This window comes from Neofelis nebulosa, chromosome 11 (assembly GCF_028018385.1).
Source record: "Neofelis nebulosa isolate mNeoNeb1 chromosome 11, mNeoNeb1.pri, whole genome shotgun sequence".
Lineage (NCBI taxonomy): Eukaryota > Metazoa > Chordata > Mammalia > Carnivora > Felidae > Neofelis > Neofelis nebulosa.
In genome coordinates this window covers 26,181,387-26,197,446 of record NC_080792.1, presented here as the reverse complement: position 1 = coordinate 26,197,446, position 16,060 = coordinate 26,181,387, and the positions used below count along the sequence as shown (strand labels likewise).

The window sequence follows — 16,060 nt, the reverse complement described above, 5'->3', positions numbered from 1 at the left end:
GAGGTGAGGACCCAGGGAGGAGGCAGCCATCTGCAAGCCAAGGAGAGAGGACTCAGAAGAAACCAGCGTGCTGATCTGAATCTCAGACTTCTAGCCTCTCAAACTGTGAGAAAATAAATGTTTCTCATCCAGGCTAGACAACTCCAGGCGTGTGGCTCCAAAACCCGGACTTTTCTCTGTGAGCGGCTGTGTTTGGGCAGCAGGGGAGACTGTCTGTCAACCCAGGGATGGGACAGGCGGTATTTCTCCCAAAACCCTTCGGGCAATTTAACAATAACTTTAAAAACCTGACATTTGTGAGTGATAATTGCTTAGGGAGCACTTTACTTGGGTTATCTTAATTAGCCTCCACACCCTCTCTTTTATCATTGAGAAAATGAGGGCACAGAGAGGTTAAGTAATTTACCCTCAGTCACACAGCTAATAGGTGGTTTAGTCAATTTTGCTCTCATGGTGCCTCTGAAGTATCACACGCAGAGATTGACAGGCTCGGCTGAGGTTTCCTGGCAGTGATCTGACAAGGTCACTGGTCTCGGGTCTGCCACTAGTGACCTGGGTGACCGTGGGCACATCACATCTGGATGTTTTCTCTCAGTAACCTCAGGGATTGGATGAGAAAGTATCTAACACCCCTGATCGTCTCACTCTGAGGTTCTCAGTGCCAGGCCCAGTGCCAGAGGTAGGGATTATGTGCTCAGCGTGGCCTGGCACAGGAAAGGAAAAATCCCTCTGAGGTCATCCTTGGCCTCTGCCCACACCTAAGGTGGCAGCCCTGGGTCGGCCCGACTTGGCCATTTGGACCTCTGGCATGGCAGTTTGCTCCTTCCCTACAAAATTAACTTTTTCTTTCAAAAAAAAATTCTTTTAATGTTTATATTGAGAGACAGAGCACGAGCAGGGGAAGAGCAGAGAGAGAGGGAGACACAGAATCCGAAGCAGGCTCCAGGCTCTGAGCCGTCAGCACAGAGCCCGACGTGGGGTTCGAAGTCACAGACCGCAAGATCATGACTTGAGCCAAAGTCAGACGCTCAACTGACTGAGCCACCCAGGCTCCCCCAGAATTAATTTTTTCAATAAGGTGGAAATTATCTCCTCCCCGTGCCAGGGCCCATTCTCGATCTTTTAAGGAGGTGGGCTTTGAGTTAGATCCCTTGAACCGTTTGGGGTAAGTGTTGCTGGGGAGTGATTTAATGTGTTTCCTTCCTCTGGGTGAAACAAACGTGGCCTACTGCGGCCTTATTCATGCCGGAGAGATACCAGCCACGGCGGCAGAAGCTGGGGAGCCCAGGTTGAGCCAAAGACTGCTGCATCCTTAGCCTGCTCTTGTTTCCACATCCCGTTTGACCCAGGTAGATGGCAGGTGAGGATAAGGCGAGGACAGCGGGATGGCATCGTTCCAGGGTTCTGCAGGCTGAAGATGGGGCATAAGAACAGGAAGGAGGTTGGCTGGGCTGCCTGTGGGCACTCTCAGGGACCTGGTTTTAACCTCCGATAGCCCAGCTCCTGGTCTGTCCTCATAGGGCTTTAGTGATTTTAGTGACCTCATTAGAGGCAAGTTTACTTAACGTATCTGTAATGGATTTCAGAACCAGAAAAGTACTAAGTGTCAAGTTTCTAGTTCCCCCACGGCTTGCTTATGACCTCCATAGTTCCAGAATCCCAAGCTCTGACTCTAGCATTCAGGGCCGAGAAGAGGCCCTCAGGTCCCAGTGGGTGAATGGACACAGAGCAGGCCTGATTGCTATGGACGCGACTGTCCGTTATCACGTGGTCTGTGCTGTTGTCGGCCGCATCAAGGGTTATTATTCTCTTTATTTGTTATTCATTTATTTATTTTTTTGAGAAAGAGAGAGAGAGAAAGGGAGAGAGAGAGAATCCCAGGCAGGATCCACCCCGTTGGCTCAGAGCCTGATGCGAGGCTCTGACCCATGAACCACAAGATGTTGACCTGAGCTGAAACCAAGAGTCAGATGTTCAATAGACTGAGCCACCCAGTTATTATTCTTGGTGTTCTTGGGAACTGGCTGGGGAATTGGCAGGGCTAATGTGCTTTTTCCAATGGGGACATTGAGGCAAGAGAGACCAAAGTGATTTGGCCAAGGTCACATAGCACACTGTCCAGTGAGAAAACAAATTAAGGGCTGGTTCTCCATTCAGTAACCAGCCCCCCCCCCGCCCCCCGCCGACTTCAATACCTTAAAGTAAGGCATTCGAACTACTGATGGCGTATAGGCTGATTTTCAGTTGAATATCTATGACTTATAAAAAAAAATTGAAACTTGTACAAAATTTTATACATTTAAATGTGCACCAAAGGAAAAAAAAAGCTAGTACATGGAACTTGTGATTTCATTATTGCTTAACAGGACGCTAAGTTTAATAAAAAGTCAGGACAGGGTCAATAATAATATTACAACCGGCAGACGAGTACGACAGACAACTCCAAGGCGGTGAATTGTGGGAAAGACTGCATAAGCAAGTTTGGGTTGGGTTTATGTCACCTGGCATTAGGACAGTTTTGAATAATACATGTCCCATTTCAGCCCAAGGCTACCTCTTCTCATGTAACAAATGTGGGTTCCTAAATATTTATTCATATGAAACATTTAGATATATGATTGTGATTTGTATTCACAAAAGATGGTCATTAACTAAAGACAATCTTAGTACATATTTTTTTAAAGCAAAGAGCCCTTTTATGTAGTCTTCAGTTTCTTTCAAAAGCAAATTTAGACTTTTTTTGCAAATTTAGACTTAAAAAAATTTTTTTTAATGTTTATTTATTTTTGAGACAGAGTGAGACAGAGCACAAATGGGGGAGGGGCAGAGAGAGAGGCAGACACAGAATCTGAAACAGGCTCCAGGCTCTGAGCTGTCAGCACAAAGCCTGACGCAGGGCTCGAACCCATGAACCGTGAGATCATGACCTGAGCCGAAGTCAGACGCTTAACCGACTGAGCCACCCAGGCGCTTCAACAAATTTAGACTTTTAAACCATGACTTCTGTTATCCAGCATTTGGATAACCAGAGACTGCTCTTTTTTTAAAGTTTATTTATTTTGAGAGAGAGAGCATGGACGTGTGTGCTAGTGGGAGAGGGGCAGAACGAGAGAGAGAGAGAGAGAGAGAGAGAGAGAGAGAGAGAGAGAGAATCCCAAGCAGGTTTCTCGACAGCACAGAGCCCGATGCAGGGCTTGATCCCACAAACTAGAAGATCATGACCTGAGCCAAAACCAAGAGTCTGATGCTGAACCAACGGAGCCACCCAGGCGCCCAGATAACCAGAAACTTCTTAATTGGCACCTGAATAACTTTAGCACAATGGCAGTTAATACATTTAATTGTTGGAAAGATCTTAGCACCTAATGTGCTATAATAGTGTTCTATTTGACATCCATTTCCCAACCAATAATAAATACTCTTGTCTAGAGGTAACTAAGGGGTACATTTTAGATCTAACTCGTTCCAATAAACCTGTCATAGTTTTGTTTTATTTCATATCTATCTATCTATCTATCTATCTATCTATCTATCTATCTATCTATCTATCTTGAAGTGGAGATCACCGCTTGTAACATGGGACTCAACGTTTTTAGGCCAGAATAGTCTCTTCTGCCTTGTGAGCAACGGTGACCATATTTTCTGAACCAAAAATCAGGATATGCATTTGAATATTTGAAATCAGGATTTCTCTCGATTGTCACCTTAGATCTGAATTGGGACTCTAGGGTCTCATTCTCAAATTTGTTGATGTGCTTATACAAATCAAAAAGATTTTTGTGATAAAATATATTGGCCCTACCTCCTGAGACGTATTTTCTCTTTTTAGTTTCCTCCCAAATATCTTAGCTCCTATGTTCCCAATATGATGTGTGTATGGGGTTTCCCCACCACCAAACGATTCTCTGACGCCAGCTGGGTATTCTGCAGTTCAGCTCAATACTGACACTGTCTACGTGGAGATAAGATCAGCTCCCACAGGAGAAGGGCTCAGTCCTACAAGACACCCCCTTGCCTCAGAGATAAGGTCAGATCCCACAGGAGAAGGGCTCAGTCCTGCAAGATATACACACCCCCTTCCCTGCCCCAGAGATCCCACAGGTTAAGGGTTTAGTCATTTAAGACACCTTCCCCCAACGCACACACCAAATTCAGACGCCTCTGACTGGCTACAGATTGGAGGTTCCAGTGACCCCACTCCTTAGGTTTGATTAATCTGTTAACAGCGGCTCACAGAACTAAAAGGATGTAACTCAGGAACAGCCAAACGGAAGAGATGCGTAGGACAAGGCATGTAGAAAGAGCAAAGAGCTCCCATGCCCCCTAGGAGCATGCTACTCTCCCCAAATCTTCATGTGCCCACCAACTGGAAGCGCTCTGAACCCCATCCTGTAGGTTTTTAGGGACGCTTCATCACATAGGCGCCATTGATCAAATCATTGGCTGTTGGCCACTGATCAACCTCCAGCCCTTGTTCCCTTCCCGGAGGTCAGGGGGTAGGACTGAAAGTTCCCACTTTCTAATCACGTGGTTATTTCCCTGGCAACCTGCCCCATCCTTAGGTGCTTTCCAAGAGTTCCCTCATTAACATAAACCCTCTTTGGGCAGAAAGGGGCTTATGAATAACAAGACGCCTTTTTCTCTCTTAAATTCCAAGAGATTTAGGAACTCTGTGCTAGGAACGGTAGGTGACCGAATCTATATTTCTTATCATCAATCACAATATCATACTCCTTTATTAATATAACGGTGTTAAATCAGGGGCCCTTCCCATCCCATCCCCCAAATTCCTAACAAACAACAGAATAGTTGCCTGTGTTACCTGTGGAAGCAAGTAGCTTTGTGACCTGAGCAAATGGTGGATGTTTACTGCCTGTTCTAGTTTCTGTTGCCGTGTAACAAAGCACCCTACAATTGAGTGACGTAAACGGTAACAGCCCTCTCTTCTGCTCAAGAGTCTGCAATTTGGGCAGTGCCCGACAGGTGCAGCTGGCCTCTGCCTCCACCCGGTGTCAGCTGGGACGGCTCAACCTGGACCCTGGCGCAGAGCCACTTCCAAGATGGCTCCTTCCCGTGGCTGGCGAGTTAGGCCGGCTGTTCTCCGTCCGTGGGGCTGCTCGGGCTTCCTCAGAGCGCGGTGGCTGGGTTCCAAAGTGAATGTCCCAAAGAAACAGGAAGGAGCAGCTGCCAGTTTCTTACAGGCCGGACTGGACGCTGGCTCAGTTGTGAAGTTGTCGCCATCGGTCAAGCGGTCACCGAGTCTGCGTTTGGGGGTAAAGGACAAAGATCCCGCTTCTTGAAGCGAACAGTGTCAGACGTTCTGGGGGCCATGTTGAACCACCAGCACTGGTCTCACAGAAAGGGAGCATCTTTCCTTCTCACAGACCTTCTCCCTTCACGCATCTTCACTGAAGATTTCACAGTCTTTTGTGGCGGGATGAAGAAGGAAATGTTTATAAAACCCTGTTTGTTTCGTTTGAACTCAGTTATAGTGAGTGTTTTGTGTAAAGTCCCTTTTATAGTGTAGCCCTTCAACCAAGTGGCTTCCCCTTGTCACGGGTATGGGGGGGCTTCTTCACTTAATAACCACTCCCAGAATTCACTGAGATGAGGGCGCGCAGGCCCTTGGCTCTCCTGGCTGGGGGCCTTCCCCCGCATGGCATCCATGCTTACCGGCCTTCTCAGAGCCTGCCATGACAAGGGGCGCTATGGAGATGAATCAGGAGACACCCCACCCCTGTGCCCACCCTCAGGAGCCCAGCGTGTGTGTCGTAGCTGGAAAGCAATGACCTCAGTGTCACCTTTCCTCACAGTGCCCTCTTCAGCTGGCGGAACACAACAGGCCATGCCCTGCAGGCGACATTGGCTACTTCTCTCTACCTTTCTGGGCTCTTGAGTTTAGAATGGGCCCTGGCCTGGGAAGGCAGACGCGAGGTCCGGCTCCCCATTCTGTCTTCCTCATCCGTAAAGCAGGGAACTTGTTCTAGTCCTGGGGTTAGCAAGGCTGTGGCCCACAGACCCAAGCTGGCCCAACGCCTGCTTTTCCAAGTGACGTTTTACGGGAACACAGTCACACCTATTGCTTTAAGTGTCTGTGACTGTTTCTGGCTAGTGGCAGCGGAGACCCTATGGCCTAAAATAGTTACTCTCTGGCACGTTACAGAAAGTTTGTGGACCCCTGGTCCAGAATAATGGTTTTCAAACTTCGTTCTAGGCACAAAGTTCTTTCTTCAAATAGCTTTGAAGTTTTTATTTTAGGCAATTCGTTTAATAGTTACCACATGCCAAGCACTGTACCAAGTGCTTTAACGTTGTTGACTAGTTCAATCCTGATAAAAATCCAAGAAATGAGTATTATGTAAAAAAAATTTTTTTTAATGTTTATTTATTTTTGAGAGAGACAGAGGGACAGAGCATGAGCGGGGGAGGGGCAGAGAGAGAGGGAGACACAGAAATCCGAAGCAGGTTCCAGGCTCTGAGCTGTGAGCACAGAGCCCGACCCGGGGCTCGAACCCACAAGCCCTGAGATCATGACCTGAGCCAGAGTCGGACGCTTAACCGACTGAGCCACCCAGGCGCCCCTGAGAGGAGTATTATTATCAGCCCCGTTGTTCAGAAGAGAAGATTGAGACAGAGTTTGCAGAGAGGTTAAGTAACTTGCATAAGGTCACACAGCTAGGAAGTGGCAACAGCAAGACTCAAAGTCAGCGGTCTGGCTCCAGAGTCGATGTGCTTACCCACTGTTCCATGTTGCTGCTCACTGATGGTCTCCTGTGGAAACTGGGTAGAGCAGGGGCAGCTAGTAGAACTGATGTGGGGGTGATCAGCATCTTCCCCTTATTCCTTGGCTCCTCTCTCTGCAGCCTACAGGGCCCTCGGACCATATCTGATGACCTTAGGAGGCTGACAGGTTAGCAGATTAGTAGGGTCCTATGCTCGTAGAGGGGACTTTAGCTTCTTTCGTTTTCAGTAGGATGAATTGGCCCGGGTTGTTGGGAACTCAGGCCGGCCAGGACTTGGAGAGAATGTTATTCCCTGGGAAGGAGGACTCCAGGCAAACACCATTTCTAGACGATCGTAATTATGCCCAATAAAAATGAGTGCTCTGAGACCCAGGTCCCCATCTCAGAACAGTAACTGGAAGAAGGCATCTTTCAATTAATTGCAGTGCCCCCAAACAAGTATTAAAACCAGTAAATCTATTTGGAGCCAGTTCCCAGGGCCAGAGTGATTTACCTCTGAATGGAGCCATAAAATTCAGCAAGGGCGCACTTCCCACGCAGAATGTCACCTTCCCAGCTCCCTCCCGCCAGCAACTGGTAACTCCTCCTGCTGGGGTGTTAGGCAGCGTTTCTTAGGGAGAGGGGAGCCTGGGGCTGGGGGTGGGGTGGGGCAGGGGGGCCCTTGGGGGCCTTCCATGTATGCAGAGTAGCTGTCTGGGTTGAGCCCCCCTTTCCCACAAGTGGGGAGTCTTCAGGGATGAACTGTGACTCCTCAGAGCAGGGGAGGTGAGGGTGACTCACTTTTACTGCCAGTGGAAAGCTGACCTTGATCTTGGTGGTGGTTTGAAGGTGACTGGAGTCTTGAGGGAGTTTATTCTTTAGTGTTTTCCTGGTCTCAACAATGGTATCTATTCAGTTTGGTGACGTAAGAGGATTCCTGATTCTTAGTGGACCCCCACCCACGTCCCTGACCCGTAGCTCCTCTGCCCTGTACAGAAGGGTCTGTCCTATTCTGAGGTTCCTGCTGCCACTGCCTTCTCTCCTAGATTTGTGTCCCTGCCTGCCTCACTAGGGCTTGGGACCCCCGAGGGGGTATGGGGTGGGCTGTTTCCAGGTGCTCCCCTCCTGCCCCGGGGTCCCTAACACTAACTTCTCCCCGAACCAGCAGCACACTGCTCCCCTTGACCCCCCCAAAATGATGAAAGAAGCTTCCTAACAACCAGGAATCCCAGTCCCTTCTCTGCTGGAGATTCTTGATTTGGGGGAAAGGCGTTTAAAAAATCTTCAGGTTTTTGGGGCGGGGGGGGGGGTGCCTTTCAGGCCACTCTTTGCTCTCCCTCGGTTTATCCAAACTGGGATTTTTCCTTGTTCTCATGAGCCACCTCTTGAGAAATGCTCCCTCCCTGTGCTCCTGCTGTCTCAGGCATGACCAGATTGGTCCTTGGGAGTCCCACAGGCCCAGAAGTTCCCAGAACGAAAGGGAATTTTGTGGGAGGCAAATGCTTTGCCTGCTGCATGGAAGGCAAGCCGGGACCTCGCAGGCCTGCGGGGTGATACCGCCCATGTGGGGATGACCACAGGTCAGTGCCACAGTCCTGGGGCAGCTCCATGTGCTACAGACGGCCCCCTCCGAGGCCTTGATGAGGGTCCCCAAAGCCTGGCTCTCCTGTAGCATACTTCATCAGCTTAGGTTTTTCATTTGTTTCAAGTCCTGTTTATGGCCGATGTCCCCACTGTTTTCCATAGATCCCAAGCTCGAGCTCCGCAGCTCTGCTGTGTCACCACGGAGTGTCTCTTTTTAGTTTGCCCTTCCCGGCTGTCGAGGGCTTTTCCGTCCCTTCCCCTACAGGAAACAGCTGAGAAATCACCAGGATTGTCACACCCTTAAATAACACCAGCTGCCACTCATCTGTGTTGTATTTTATGAATTTGCCAAGTGCTCTCCTGCCTCCTGTGTGGAGTGGGTAGGTATTATTATTGTCACTCTACATAGATGCTCGAAGAGATTAAGTCTCACGTAGGACTTTGCAGCTGACAGCAGAAACAGAGGCCACATCCTCTCACTTTCAATCTTGTGCTCTTTCTACCTCATCACGGAGCCAGCCACAGACACCAGGGACAGATGGGTCTTGAGCTTTACTTCTGTAAAATGGGGTCATCGTACTGCCTATTTCGTGTGCTTAGGACAGTGCCTGCTGACAGTGCTTATCGGCTCTTAGGAGGGGTAGTAGGATCCCCATTGTGTGCTTTGGGGGACAGGCAGATCGCATGGCTCGGGCACACCACCCAGAAATGCAGATAAAACCCTTGCCCGGAGAACCGTCGTGCAAGGTGGGAAGATTGGGTCCGCGTGTGTGGCTGTCCTGCACCTGTGTCTCTTGGTCCAGCCTCCTGAGGTCACTCCCTTTCCTCTGCCAGGGCAGGTGAGCCAGCAGCCCAAGGGCTGTCATGAGGCAGCTTATAGAGCTGAACTAACAATTCTTTGTGGGAACACGGTGCCCTTGAGCCAGGGATCTTGGTGTGCTCTGTGCACCTTTTAACCTCAGCAGGGCTGCCAGCCCATTTTACAGACTGAGGCTGTGGCCACCGGGCATTCTGGCCCCCAGCCTTGCCCGGTGCGCTACCCTCTCTGTGTCACTAAGCGCGCGCGCGCACACACACACACACACACACACACACACAGGTTCAACCCACCAACAGGCAAGTGTGTGGTGTGTAAAGGAAGGGGAGTTCACTCATTTATTGAGCCAGTATGCACTGCACTATCCCAAGCCCCATTCTAGCTGCGGGGGGTGAAGCTGTGGGCAGGACTGACACCCTCCTGGAGCTCTCTGACCACAGATGAGGCCATGCTATGGAGGGGAATAATGCAAGGCCAAGGGCCAGGCGTCTGGGAGAGGAGTGGTGACCGGAGGGTGGGAAGGGCAGATCCCGGAGGAAGTGGGGAGTATCTGGGAGAGCCCGGGAGCATTGTCTGCTTGAGGAGCTCAAGGCCACTGGGGCTGGAGGGCAATGAGCAAGGGGGAGAAGGTGGCCAACTGGCAGCGAGGTCCTAGGGGACAGATCTTGGGTGGACTTGGAGGAACTTGGACTCAATAGTAATGTAGGAAGCCTCTGGAGGCTTTGAAGGGTGTGATCTGAAACTGGGGGGGCTCGGATTATTACCTGGGGTGGGAGCTCTCCCTTCCAACCTGGCCCAAGGCTGTGATTTGAGAACCTCCAGCATTTCCTGCATTTCTGGCTTATCCCAGAGCCTCCTGCCTGGAACCCTTGAGGAAGCCTGTCCCCATTCTGGACACTGCAGTGGTCCGGTAGGGGCTGATGTAACCTTCCCCACAATGCTGAGCCCCAGCTACCGCGGCTGTGTGCTTTTGCAGAATTTCCTCTCCTGACTGTGAGCTCCGGGAACGCCAGTCCATCTTTGTACCCCTCTCACTGAGCGGCACATAGTAGGCCTCCCCAAAGTTGGTAGGAGGAGAGGAGATAAAACCCCAGCCTAGGTCTTGTGACTGGGCACCCCCCTCAGGGGAGGCACTTAGAAGAGAAAGAGTTATTATCCGGGCCTGGAAGGGTTTGTGTGTGGGGATTGCCCTCTCGAGGGTCAGGAGTGGAGAGGCTGGTTCAGCCGTGACGCAGCAGGGACATTAGGGATGGCCTTCCCAAACTGTGGGCCGTCACCCCATTCCACTGCTCCATTTTGATGGTGATAGTTGGGATGTCAGCTGCCGCCTCGGGGCCAGCCTCTTCCTCTCACACGCCCCTTTGAGAGGTGTTTCCCTTTGTGTCATCCAGAAGGAAATGACAGCTTTGGGAAAGCTGCAGAAATCCCCTTGAGGATCGCTGTGGCTGGATGAAAAGACAGGGACTTTTGGGAAGGGATAAAGAACACTGGATCCCAAAGGACAGGGCTTCCTGGCACTCCTCTCTGGCGAGCAATGCCTCACCGCCAGGAACCCACCTAGGTCAGGGCCTGGCTGAGAGACTGCGGATTTGGATTTGGATTCAATCATTAAATTTTTTTTAAAAGTCTAGGAAACAGAGTTAATAGTCTCATTTATTCAACAGACGTACTCAATAAGTAATATTGAGCAGCATCTATGTACCAGAGTTTTGTTTTGTTTTTTTCTAGAAGCAAGAAATACAGCCAGTGAACAAAAGAGACAAAAATTCTTGCCTTCATTGTCTAGTCTTATAACAGGGGGTCATCTTTAAAGAAAGACCCATGGAATCTATCAATAGTAACACCTGGAGTTCATGTAGGCATTGGTTTGAGAATCATTAGCTTTGGGGGCGCCTGAGTGGCTCAGTCAGTTAAGTGTCCAACTTCAGTTCAGGTCATGATCTCGCGGTTTGTGGGTTCGAGCCCCGCATCCCCGTTTCGGGCTCTGTGCTGACAACTCAGAGCCTGGAGCCTGCTTCAGATTCTGTGACTCCCTCTCTGTGCCCCTCCCCTGCTCACACTCTGTCATTCTCTCTCTCTCAAAAATAAATAAACATTAAAAAAAAAAAAAAAGAATCATTAGCTTTGTGATACAGCGGCAAGGATGTTGGGGCAGTCAGGGTGTCCAGGGAAACAGGAACAGTGCCATTTGGAGGCCAGTCGGACAGGGTGGACATCCAGTACTCCTGCGATATGGCGGTGTTGGGGGTGAGAATGTTTACAAAGTTGAACTCGTAAATAGCTATTTCTGAACATGTTGATGTTGTGGAGGTAACTTCTCCACCACTGGTGTTCTGTTGGATTGGGATATTGAGTCTTTTCTTTTTGCCCTGGTACATCGGGCTGGTGGGAAGATGTGTTCCCTGCTCTAGGGACTAATACGGTTAAGCAATTTGCAGAGGAAACACAGGTAGGTCTGTTCGGAGTCACCTCATGTGGCCGGGCGCGAGAGCTCTGGAAAGAACTCAATGAGAGCAGTCAGGGAAGGCTTCCTGGAAGAGGCGGCGCCTGTTCAGAAAGAAATGGGCAAGATGTTCTCGGGGGTGGTGACATGTGAGCGTGGCTTGCGTTCTTTGGGCAGTCTGACTGGTCTGTGGCAGCGGAGTTGGTGATGGTGGGACTGGAGGTTTGAGGGAAGGGGTTAGTGCCGGCCAGCAGGGGCTTGGCTGGTCCACAGAAGGTTTTGCAGCAGCGAGTGACCGGATAATGGGGATGGTTTGAGTACTTAGGGTGTCAGTGAATCATGGGAGGGAGCAGAGGAATGTGAGTCCCGGGAGCCAGGGTCCTATCGAACAAGTCGCAGGGACACAGATAAATCCGTCACTCCTTCTGTGCCTCAGTTTACCTCATCTGTAAAATGAAAATAAGATTTTTTTACCCCTGGCTACTTCACAGATTCATTGTGAGTCTCAGCTTTAAGAATATATGTAACAATGCTTAAACCAAAAAAAAAAAAAAAAAAAAAGTGAAGTGTTAATTCAAGACAGAAATCCAGGCTATGGTGTCAGGATCCCCCTCTCACTTCGGCTTTCTGTACCTGGGAGACCGTGAGAAGCGACAGAGAAATCTCCCTTGCTGCGGGTAAGTGACATCGGCCACGCAGCAGCGGGCCAAGGTGAGGGCGAAGCGAACTCGCCAGCACGCTGCCGACCTTTGCCATGTGATCCTCACTCAACCCGCTGAGGGAGGGAGACGTAGAGGACCCTGAGCCCCGGCTGGCTGCGGTCGCCAGCCAGGGTCACCCAGCTCAGCAGCGGCAGAGTGGGACGGATGAGACAGGGCGCGGACAGGCTCTCCTGGGTCAGTCTGCAAGGGCTCTGCGGCCGCAGAGAGCCACAGGCCGGGGGGCTTACACAGCCTATTCACGTGCTCACGATTTCTGGAGCCTGGAAGTCCCAGATGACGGGGTCAGCAGGGGCGATTTCTCCTGAGGCCTCCCTCTCTGCTGTGTGCTCACAGGGCCTTCCCTCTGTATGTGTCTATGTTCTGATCTCCCCTTCTTAGAAGGAGACCAGTCCCAATGGATTAAGGCCCACCCTAGTAACCTCATTTGTACCTTACCTCCCTCTTGAGAGGCACCCTCTCCAAATGCAATCCTGTTCTGAGGTGGCGGGAGTTAGGGCTTCGACATACGAATGGGGGAGGAGGGGGACACAATTTGGCCTACAACACTTGCGTTCGGAATTTCTAGAGTGTGCCCTTTTGAGGGGAAAGGCACACTCCTGGGGGCCCAGGGAGGGAGGGCCCGGCTGCTGGCGACTGCCATAGACTCAATGTGGGAGGGGGGCACCCTTGAGAGATGACAAGGAGAACAGACACCGATGAGTGAGGGGTTTAGGTGCCCGGCAAACTTGAATTAGATTCACACAAGTAAACTGCATAAACAAAAAACTCCCTGAATTTCAAAAAGGCTCAATGAACTTGCTTTATAAAAGATTTCATAACAGGTTTCCTTTACATACTGAACCTCACTAGTGTACCTCAAACGTGATTTGAGGGGCGCCTGGGTGGCTCTGTCGGTTAAGCATCTGACTCTTGATCTCAGCTCAGGTCTTGATCTCAGGGTCATGAATTCAAGCCCCACATGGGGTTCCACGCTGGACGCGAAGCCTACTTAAAAAAAAAAAAAAAGTGATTTGATTTAACGCCATGTGATTAAGGTACTATGTTTTCAGAGCCTCGCCATTAAAAGCAGGAGGGACGGCCTATAATTAAGATTTTGCTGAACCTTCTTCTCCAAAGACCAGTTGAGCTCACAGGAGCTGACTACGAAAGCGGCTGAGGCACTCATGGGCTTCTGGGCCTGTCTGCTCTAGCTGAGTGTGTGCAGGGATCTGACTGGGCTTGGTGGGGGGGCACCCCCGACCACCTGGCCCCTGCCTGGGGCTGCGTCCTGCCTCCTGCTGTCCTAGGAGCCCGCCTCAGATCCGTGCCAGCCGCAACTCAACCTAGTCCTTCTAGACCTGTCGCTTGGGGGCAGGGATACTGACCCCCTATCACTTTAGAAGGCAGGGAGACAAACCAGGGAATCTGGAGTGTTGTCCAAACGTCATGTTAGCAATTTCAACCTGTAACCATTGGACTCCCCTCACCAGAAGCTGTAAACGCGGCCAAGGTGACTGACTAACTCCCAGTCCTTCCTGTAAGCGGAGCACACTGCCCCGCACGGGGTGGAGAGGGGAGGAAGCAGAGATCAGAACGAGGCCCCTTACCCCAGGGGGGGGGGGCCCACTGTGGGGCTCAGAGGGGAGAGTGTGTGTGCCCAGGAAAGAAGGTGGGTGACCGATCCATTTGCAAGGAAGCACATCATGATTCTCAGAGCGTAAAAGCCAGCAATTTCTGGAAAAGGAGAACACTTTTGCAATCTGAGGCAGAGGAGACTGGGGTTTAACAAAGCCGTTTGCCGGCTGGGTGTTAGATTCTGAGTCTGTCAAGGACAGACTTCATCAATATTAAGAACCTACCACCTACCGGGCCTTGTGCTACGTCCTGAGCAGGCAGTCCTTTGGCCAGAGAGCCTTCACATGGGGTTGTAGAAGGTCCAGTACTTCGTCCCTGCCCTGAAGGGGTAGATGGACCGGGGGAGGAGACGGACATTGGCACACTGAGAAAGGAGGAGCCTGGGGCCTGCGGGTTTCTGGAGGGGTCCTGATCCAGCTTGGGGAAGTCAGGGAAGGCTGTTTATGGAATGACTATCTTTTTTTATTAAGGTTTTTTTTTTTTTTAATGTTTGTTTATTTTTGAGAGAGGGAGAGAGAGAGAGAGAGAGAGAGAGAGAGAGAGAGAGAACATGAGTGGGGGAAGGGCAGAAAAAGATAGGGACACAGAATGCAAAGCAGGCTCCAGCCTCTGAGCTGTCAGCTCAGAGCCCGACGCAGGGCTCAAACCCACGGACCATGAGATCATGACCTGAGTCAAAGTCAACCGACTGAGCCACCCAGGCACCCCAAGGACTGAGTATCTTGAGAGTTCAATCAAAGGGTGCAGGGGGAGGGGTCAGTCTGGCCAAGAGGTGGGGAGAGGAGTGCTTAAGGCAGACGGCACATGATGTGCAAAGGGCTGGTGGTGAGAACGTGCATGTGGCTGGGTGTGAGTCAGGTACTTCTTGGGACACAGACCTCGGGGGCGGGGGGGGGGGGCGGCGGGAGGTGAGGAACAGGGCTGGAGAGATGAGCACGGGCCAGAGAGAAGGCCACACGGGTGGAGGTGAGTCAGCTGGATCTGTCCCAGGATCTTTGCAGATCCCCTGGGCTGGGGACCCCAGTTCTGGGCGGTCTGGAAGATTCATTCTTTGATTCTGCTGTGACGTTTAGATGGCCTCCTTGTCCTTTTCACCAGGATGCCTGGTTATTTTCTGAGCGGTGGCTGCCTCTACCCCTTCAGGCCAACGCAGAGCCTGGCAGCCTTCGTTGTTTAGGGTATATAAGCCAACTCAGGGGAACCGACCCATGTATATGGGTTCATGCCAGAGACCAGAAATAACCAGGGCTGTTTAAGATGGAGATTGCTCGTCTCTTGCATAAAAAGTAGGCTGGAGGGAGGCTGACCTGAGCTGGTATGCTGATTCCGTGGGATCTTGTCCGCTTCCACTCTCCTTTGCAGGCGGCCACTTTACTCAAGGTCACCTCATGGTCCAACGGGGTGGCTGGAGGACCAGCCACGTGGGCAGGAAGGAGGAGGAGGAACTGGGATCAGTTTTCACTGGTCCACCCGTACCTGCAAGAGAGTCTGGGAAATGTGGTTTTGCAGCTGAGCCATTACCCAAGGTTCTGTCTGGAAGGAAGACCGGGCGAATGGATACGGAGTAGGCCACCAGCAGCCTCTGCCGTGGCCTCTTGTAAGAGTGAGTCGAGGGGGGACCAGCAGCACCCTGAGAGTCTGGTTCCATATACCACCTCTTTCTCCGCAGCACTCAGCACCGCGCGGCCCATAAGAGATGCTGTTGAAGGAGAGATGAATTGAGGCAGTGACACAGGGGGATCTCCAATTCTGCATAGCCACCAGCAAGCCCAGGTGACCAAGCATGTTGTGTTTGGATGCATCTCAGAATATAAGCAGGACTGCATGGGCCAGGGGTCTAGTCCCACTTCTTATCTTTCTTATCTTCTTTGAGCCTCAGTTTCTCCCTCTTCAAAAAGGGAATAATCCTACCCATGCAGATTTGGGACAGGGGTGAAATGAGACTATAGACTGTACAGAACTATATTCTTGTGAGTTCGTGGTGGAGATAGGTAGCTTGGGTAGCTTCTCAGACTCTCTTCTTCCCCTAGATAAAGTCTGGAAGATTAGATTACTATTCTGAGCTCAATTGTTTATACTGGCTTCTCTCATAGTCTCTGCTACAGGCCACAGGAATCATAATATCCCCTTGTGTTTCCAGGCATCTTTCTGCCGAAGA

General features: G+C 50.8%; 1 protein-coding gene and 1 long non-coding RNA gene across 14 annotated transcripts in view; one reads left to right on the top strand and one right to left on the bottom strand.

The window, feature by feature from the left end:
* Positions 1–16,060, top strand: part of CTIF (cap binding complex dependent translation initiation factor) — a 294,493-nt gene that overhangs the window by 11,912 nt on the left and 266,521 nt on the right. The window lies entirely within an intron of this gene.
* Positions 11,245–15,287, bottom strand: LOC131490104 (uncharacterized). 4 transcript variants are annotated; one of them, XR_009250944.1, is made up of 4 exons: positions 15,210–15,287; positions 14,134–14,222; positions 13,143–13,275; positions 11,245–12,012 (listed from the first exon to the last, which is right to left on the bottom strand). It is a non-coding gene; the product is annotated as an uncharacterized LOC131490104 (long non-coding RNA). The 4 variants fall into 4 exon arrangements; XR_009250943.1 differs by having other exon boundaries at positions 13,143–13,272; XR_009250942.1 differs by lacking the exon at positions 15,210–15,287 and having other exon boundaries at positions 14,134–14,363.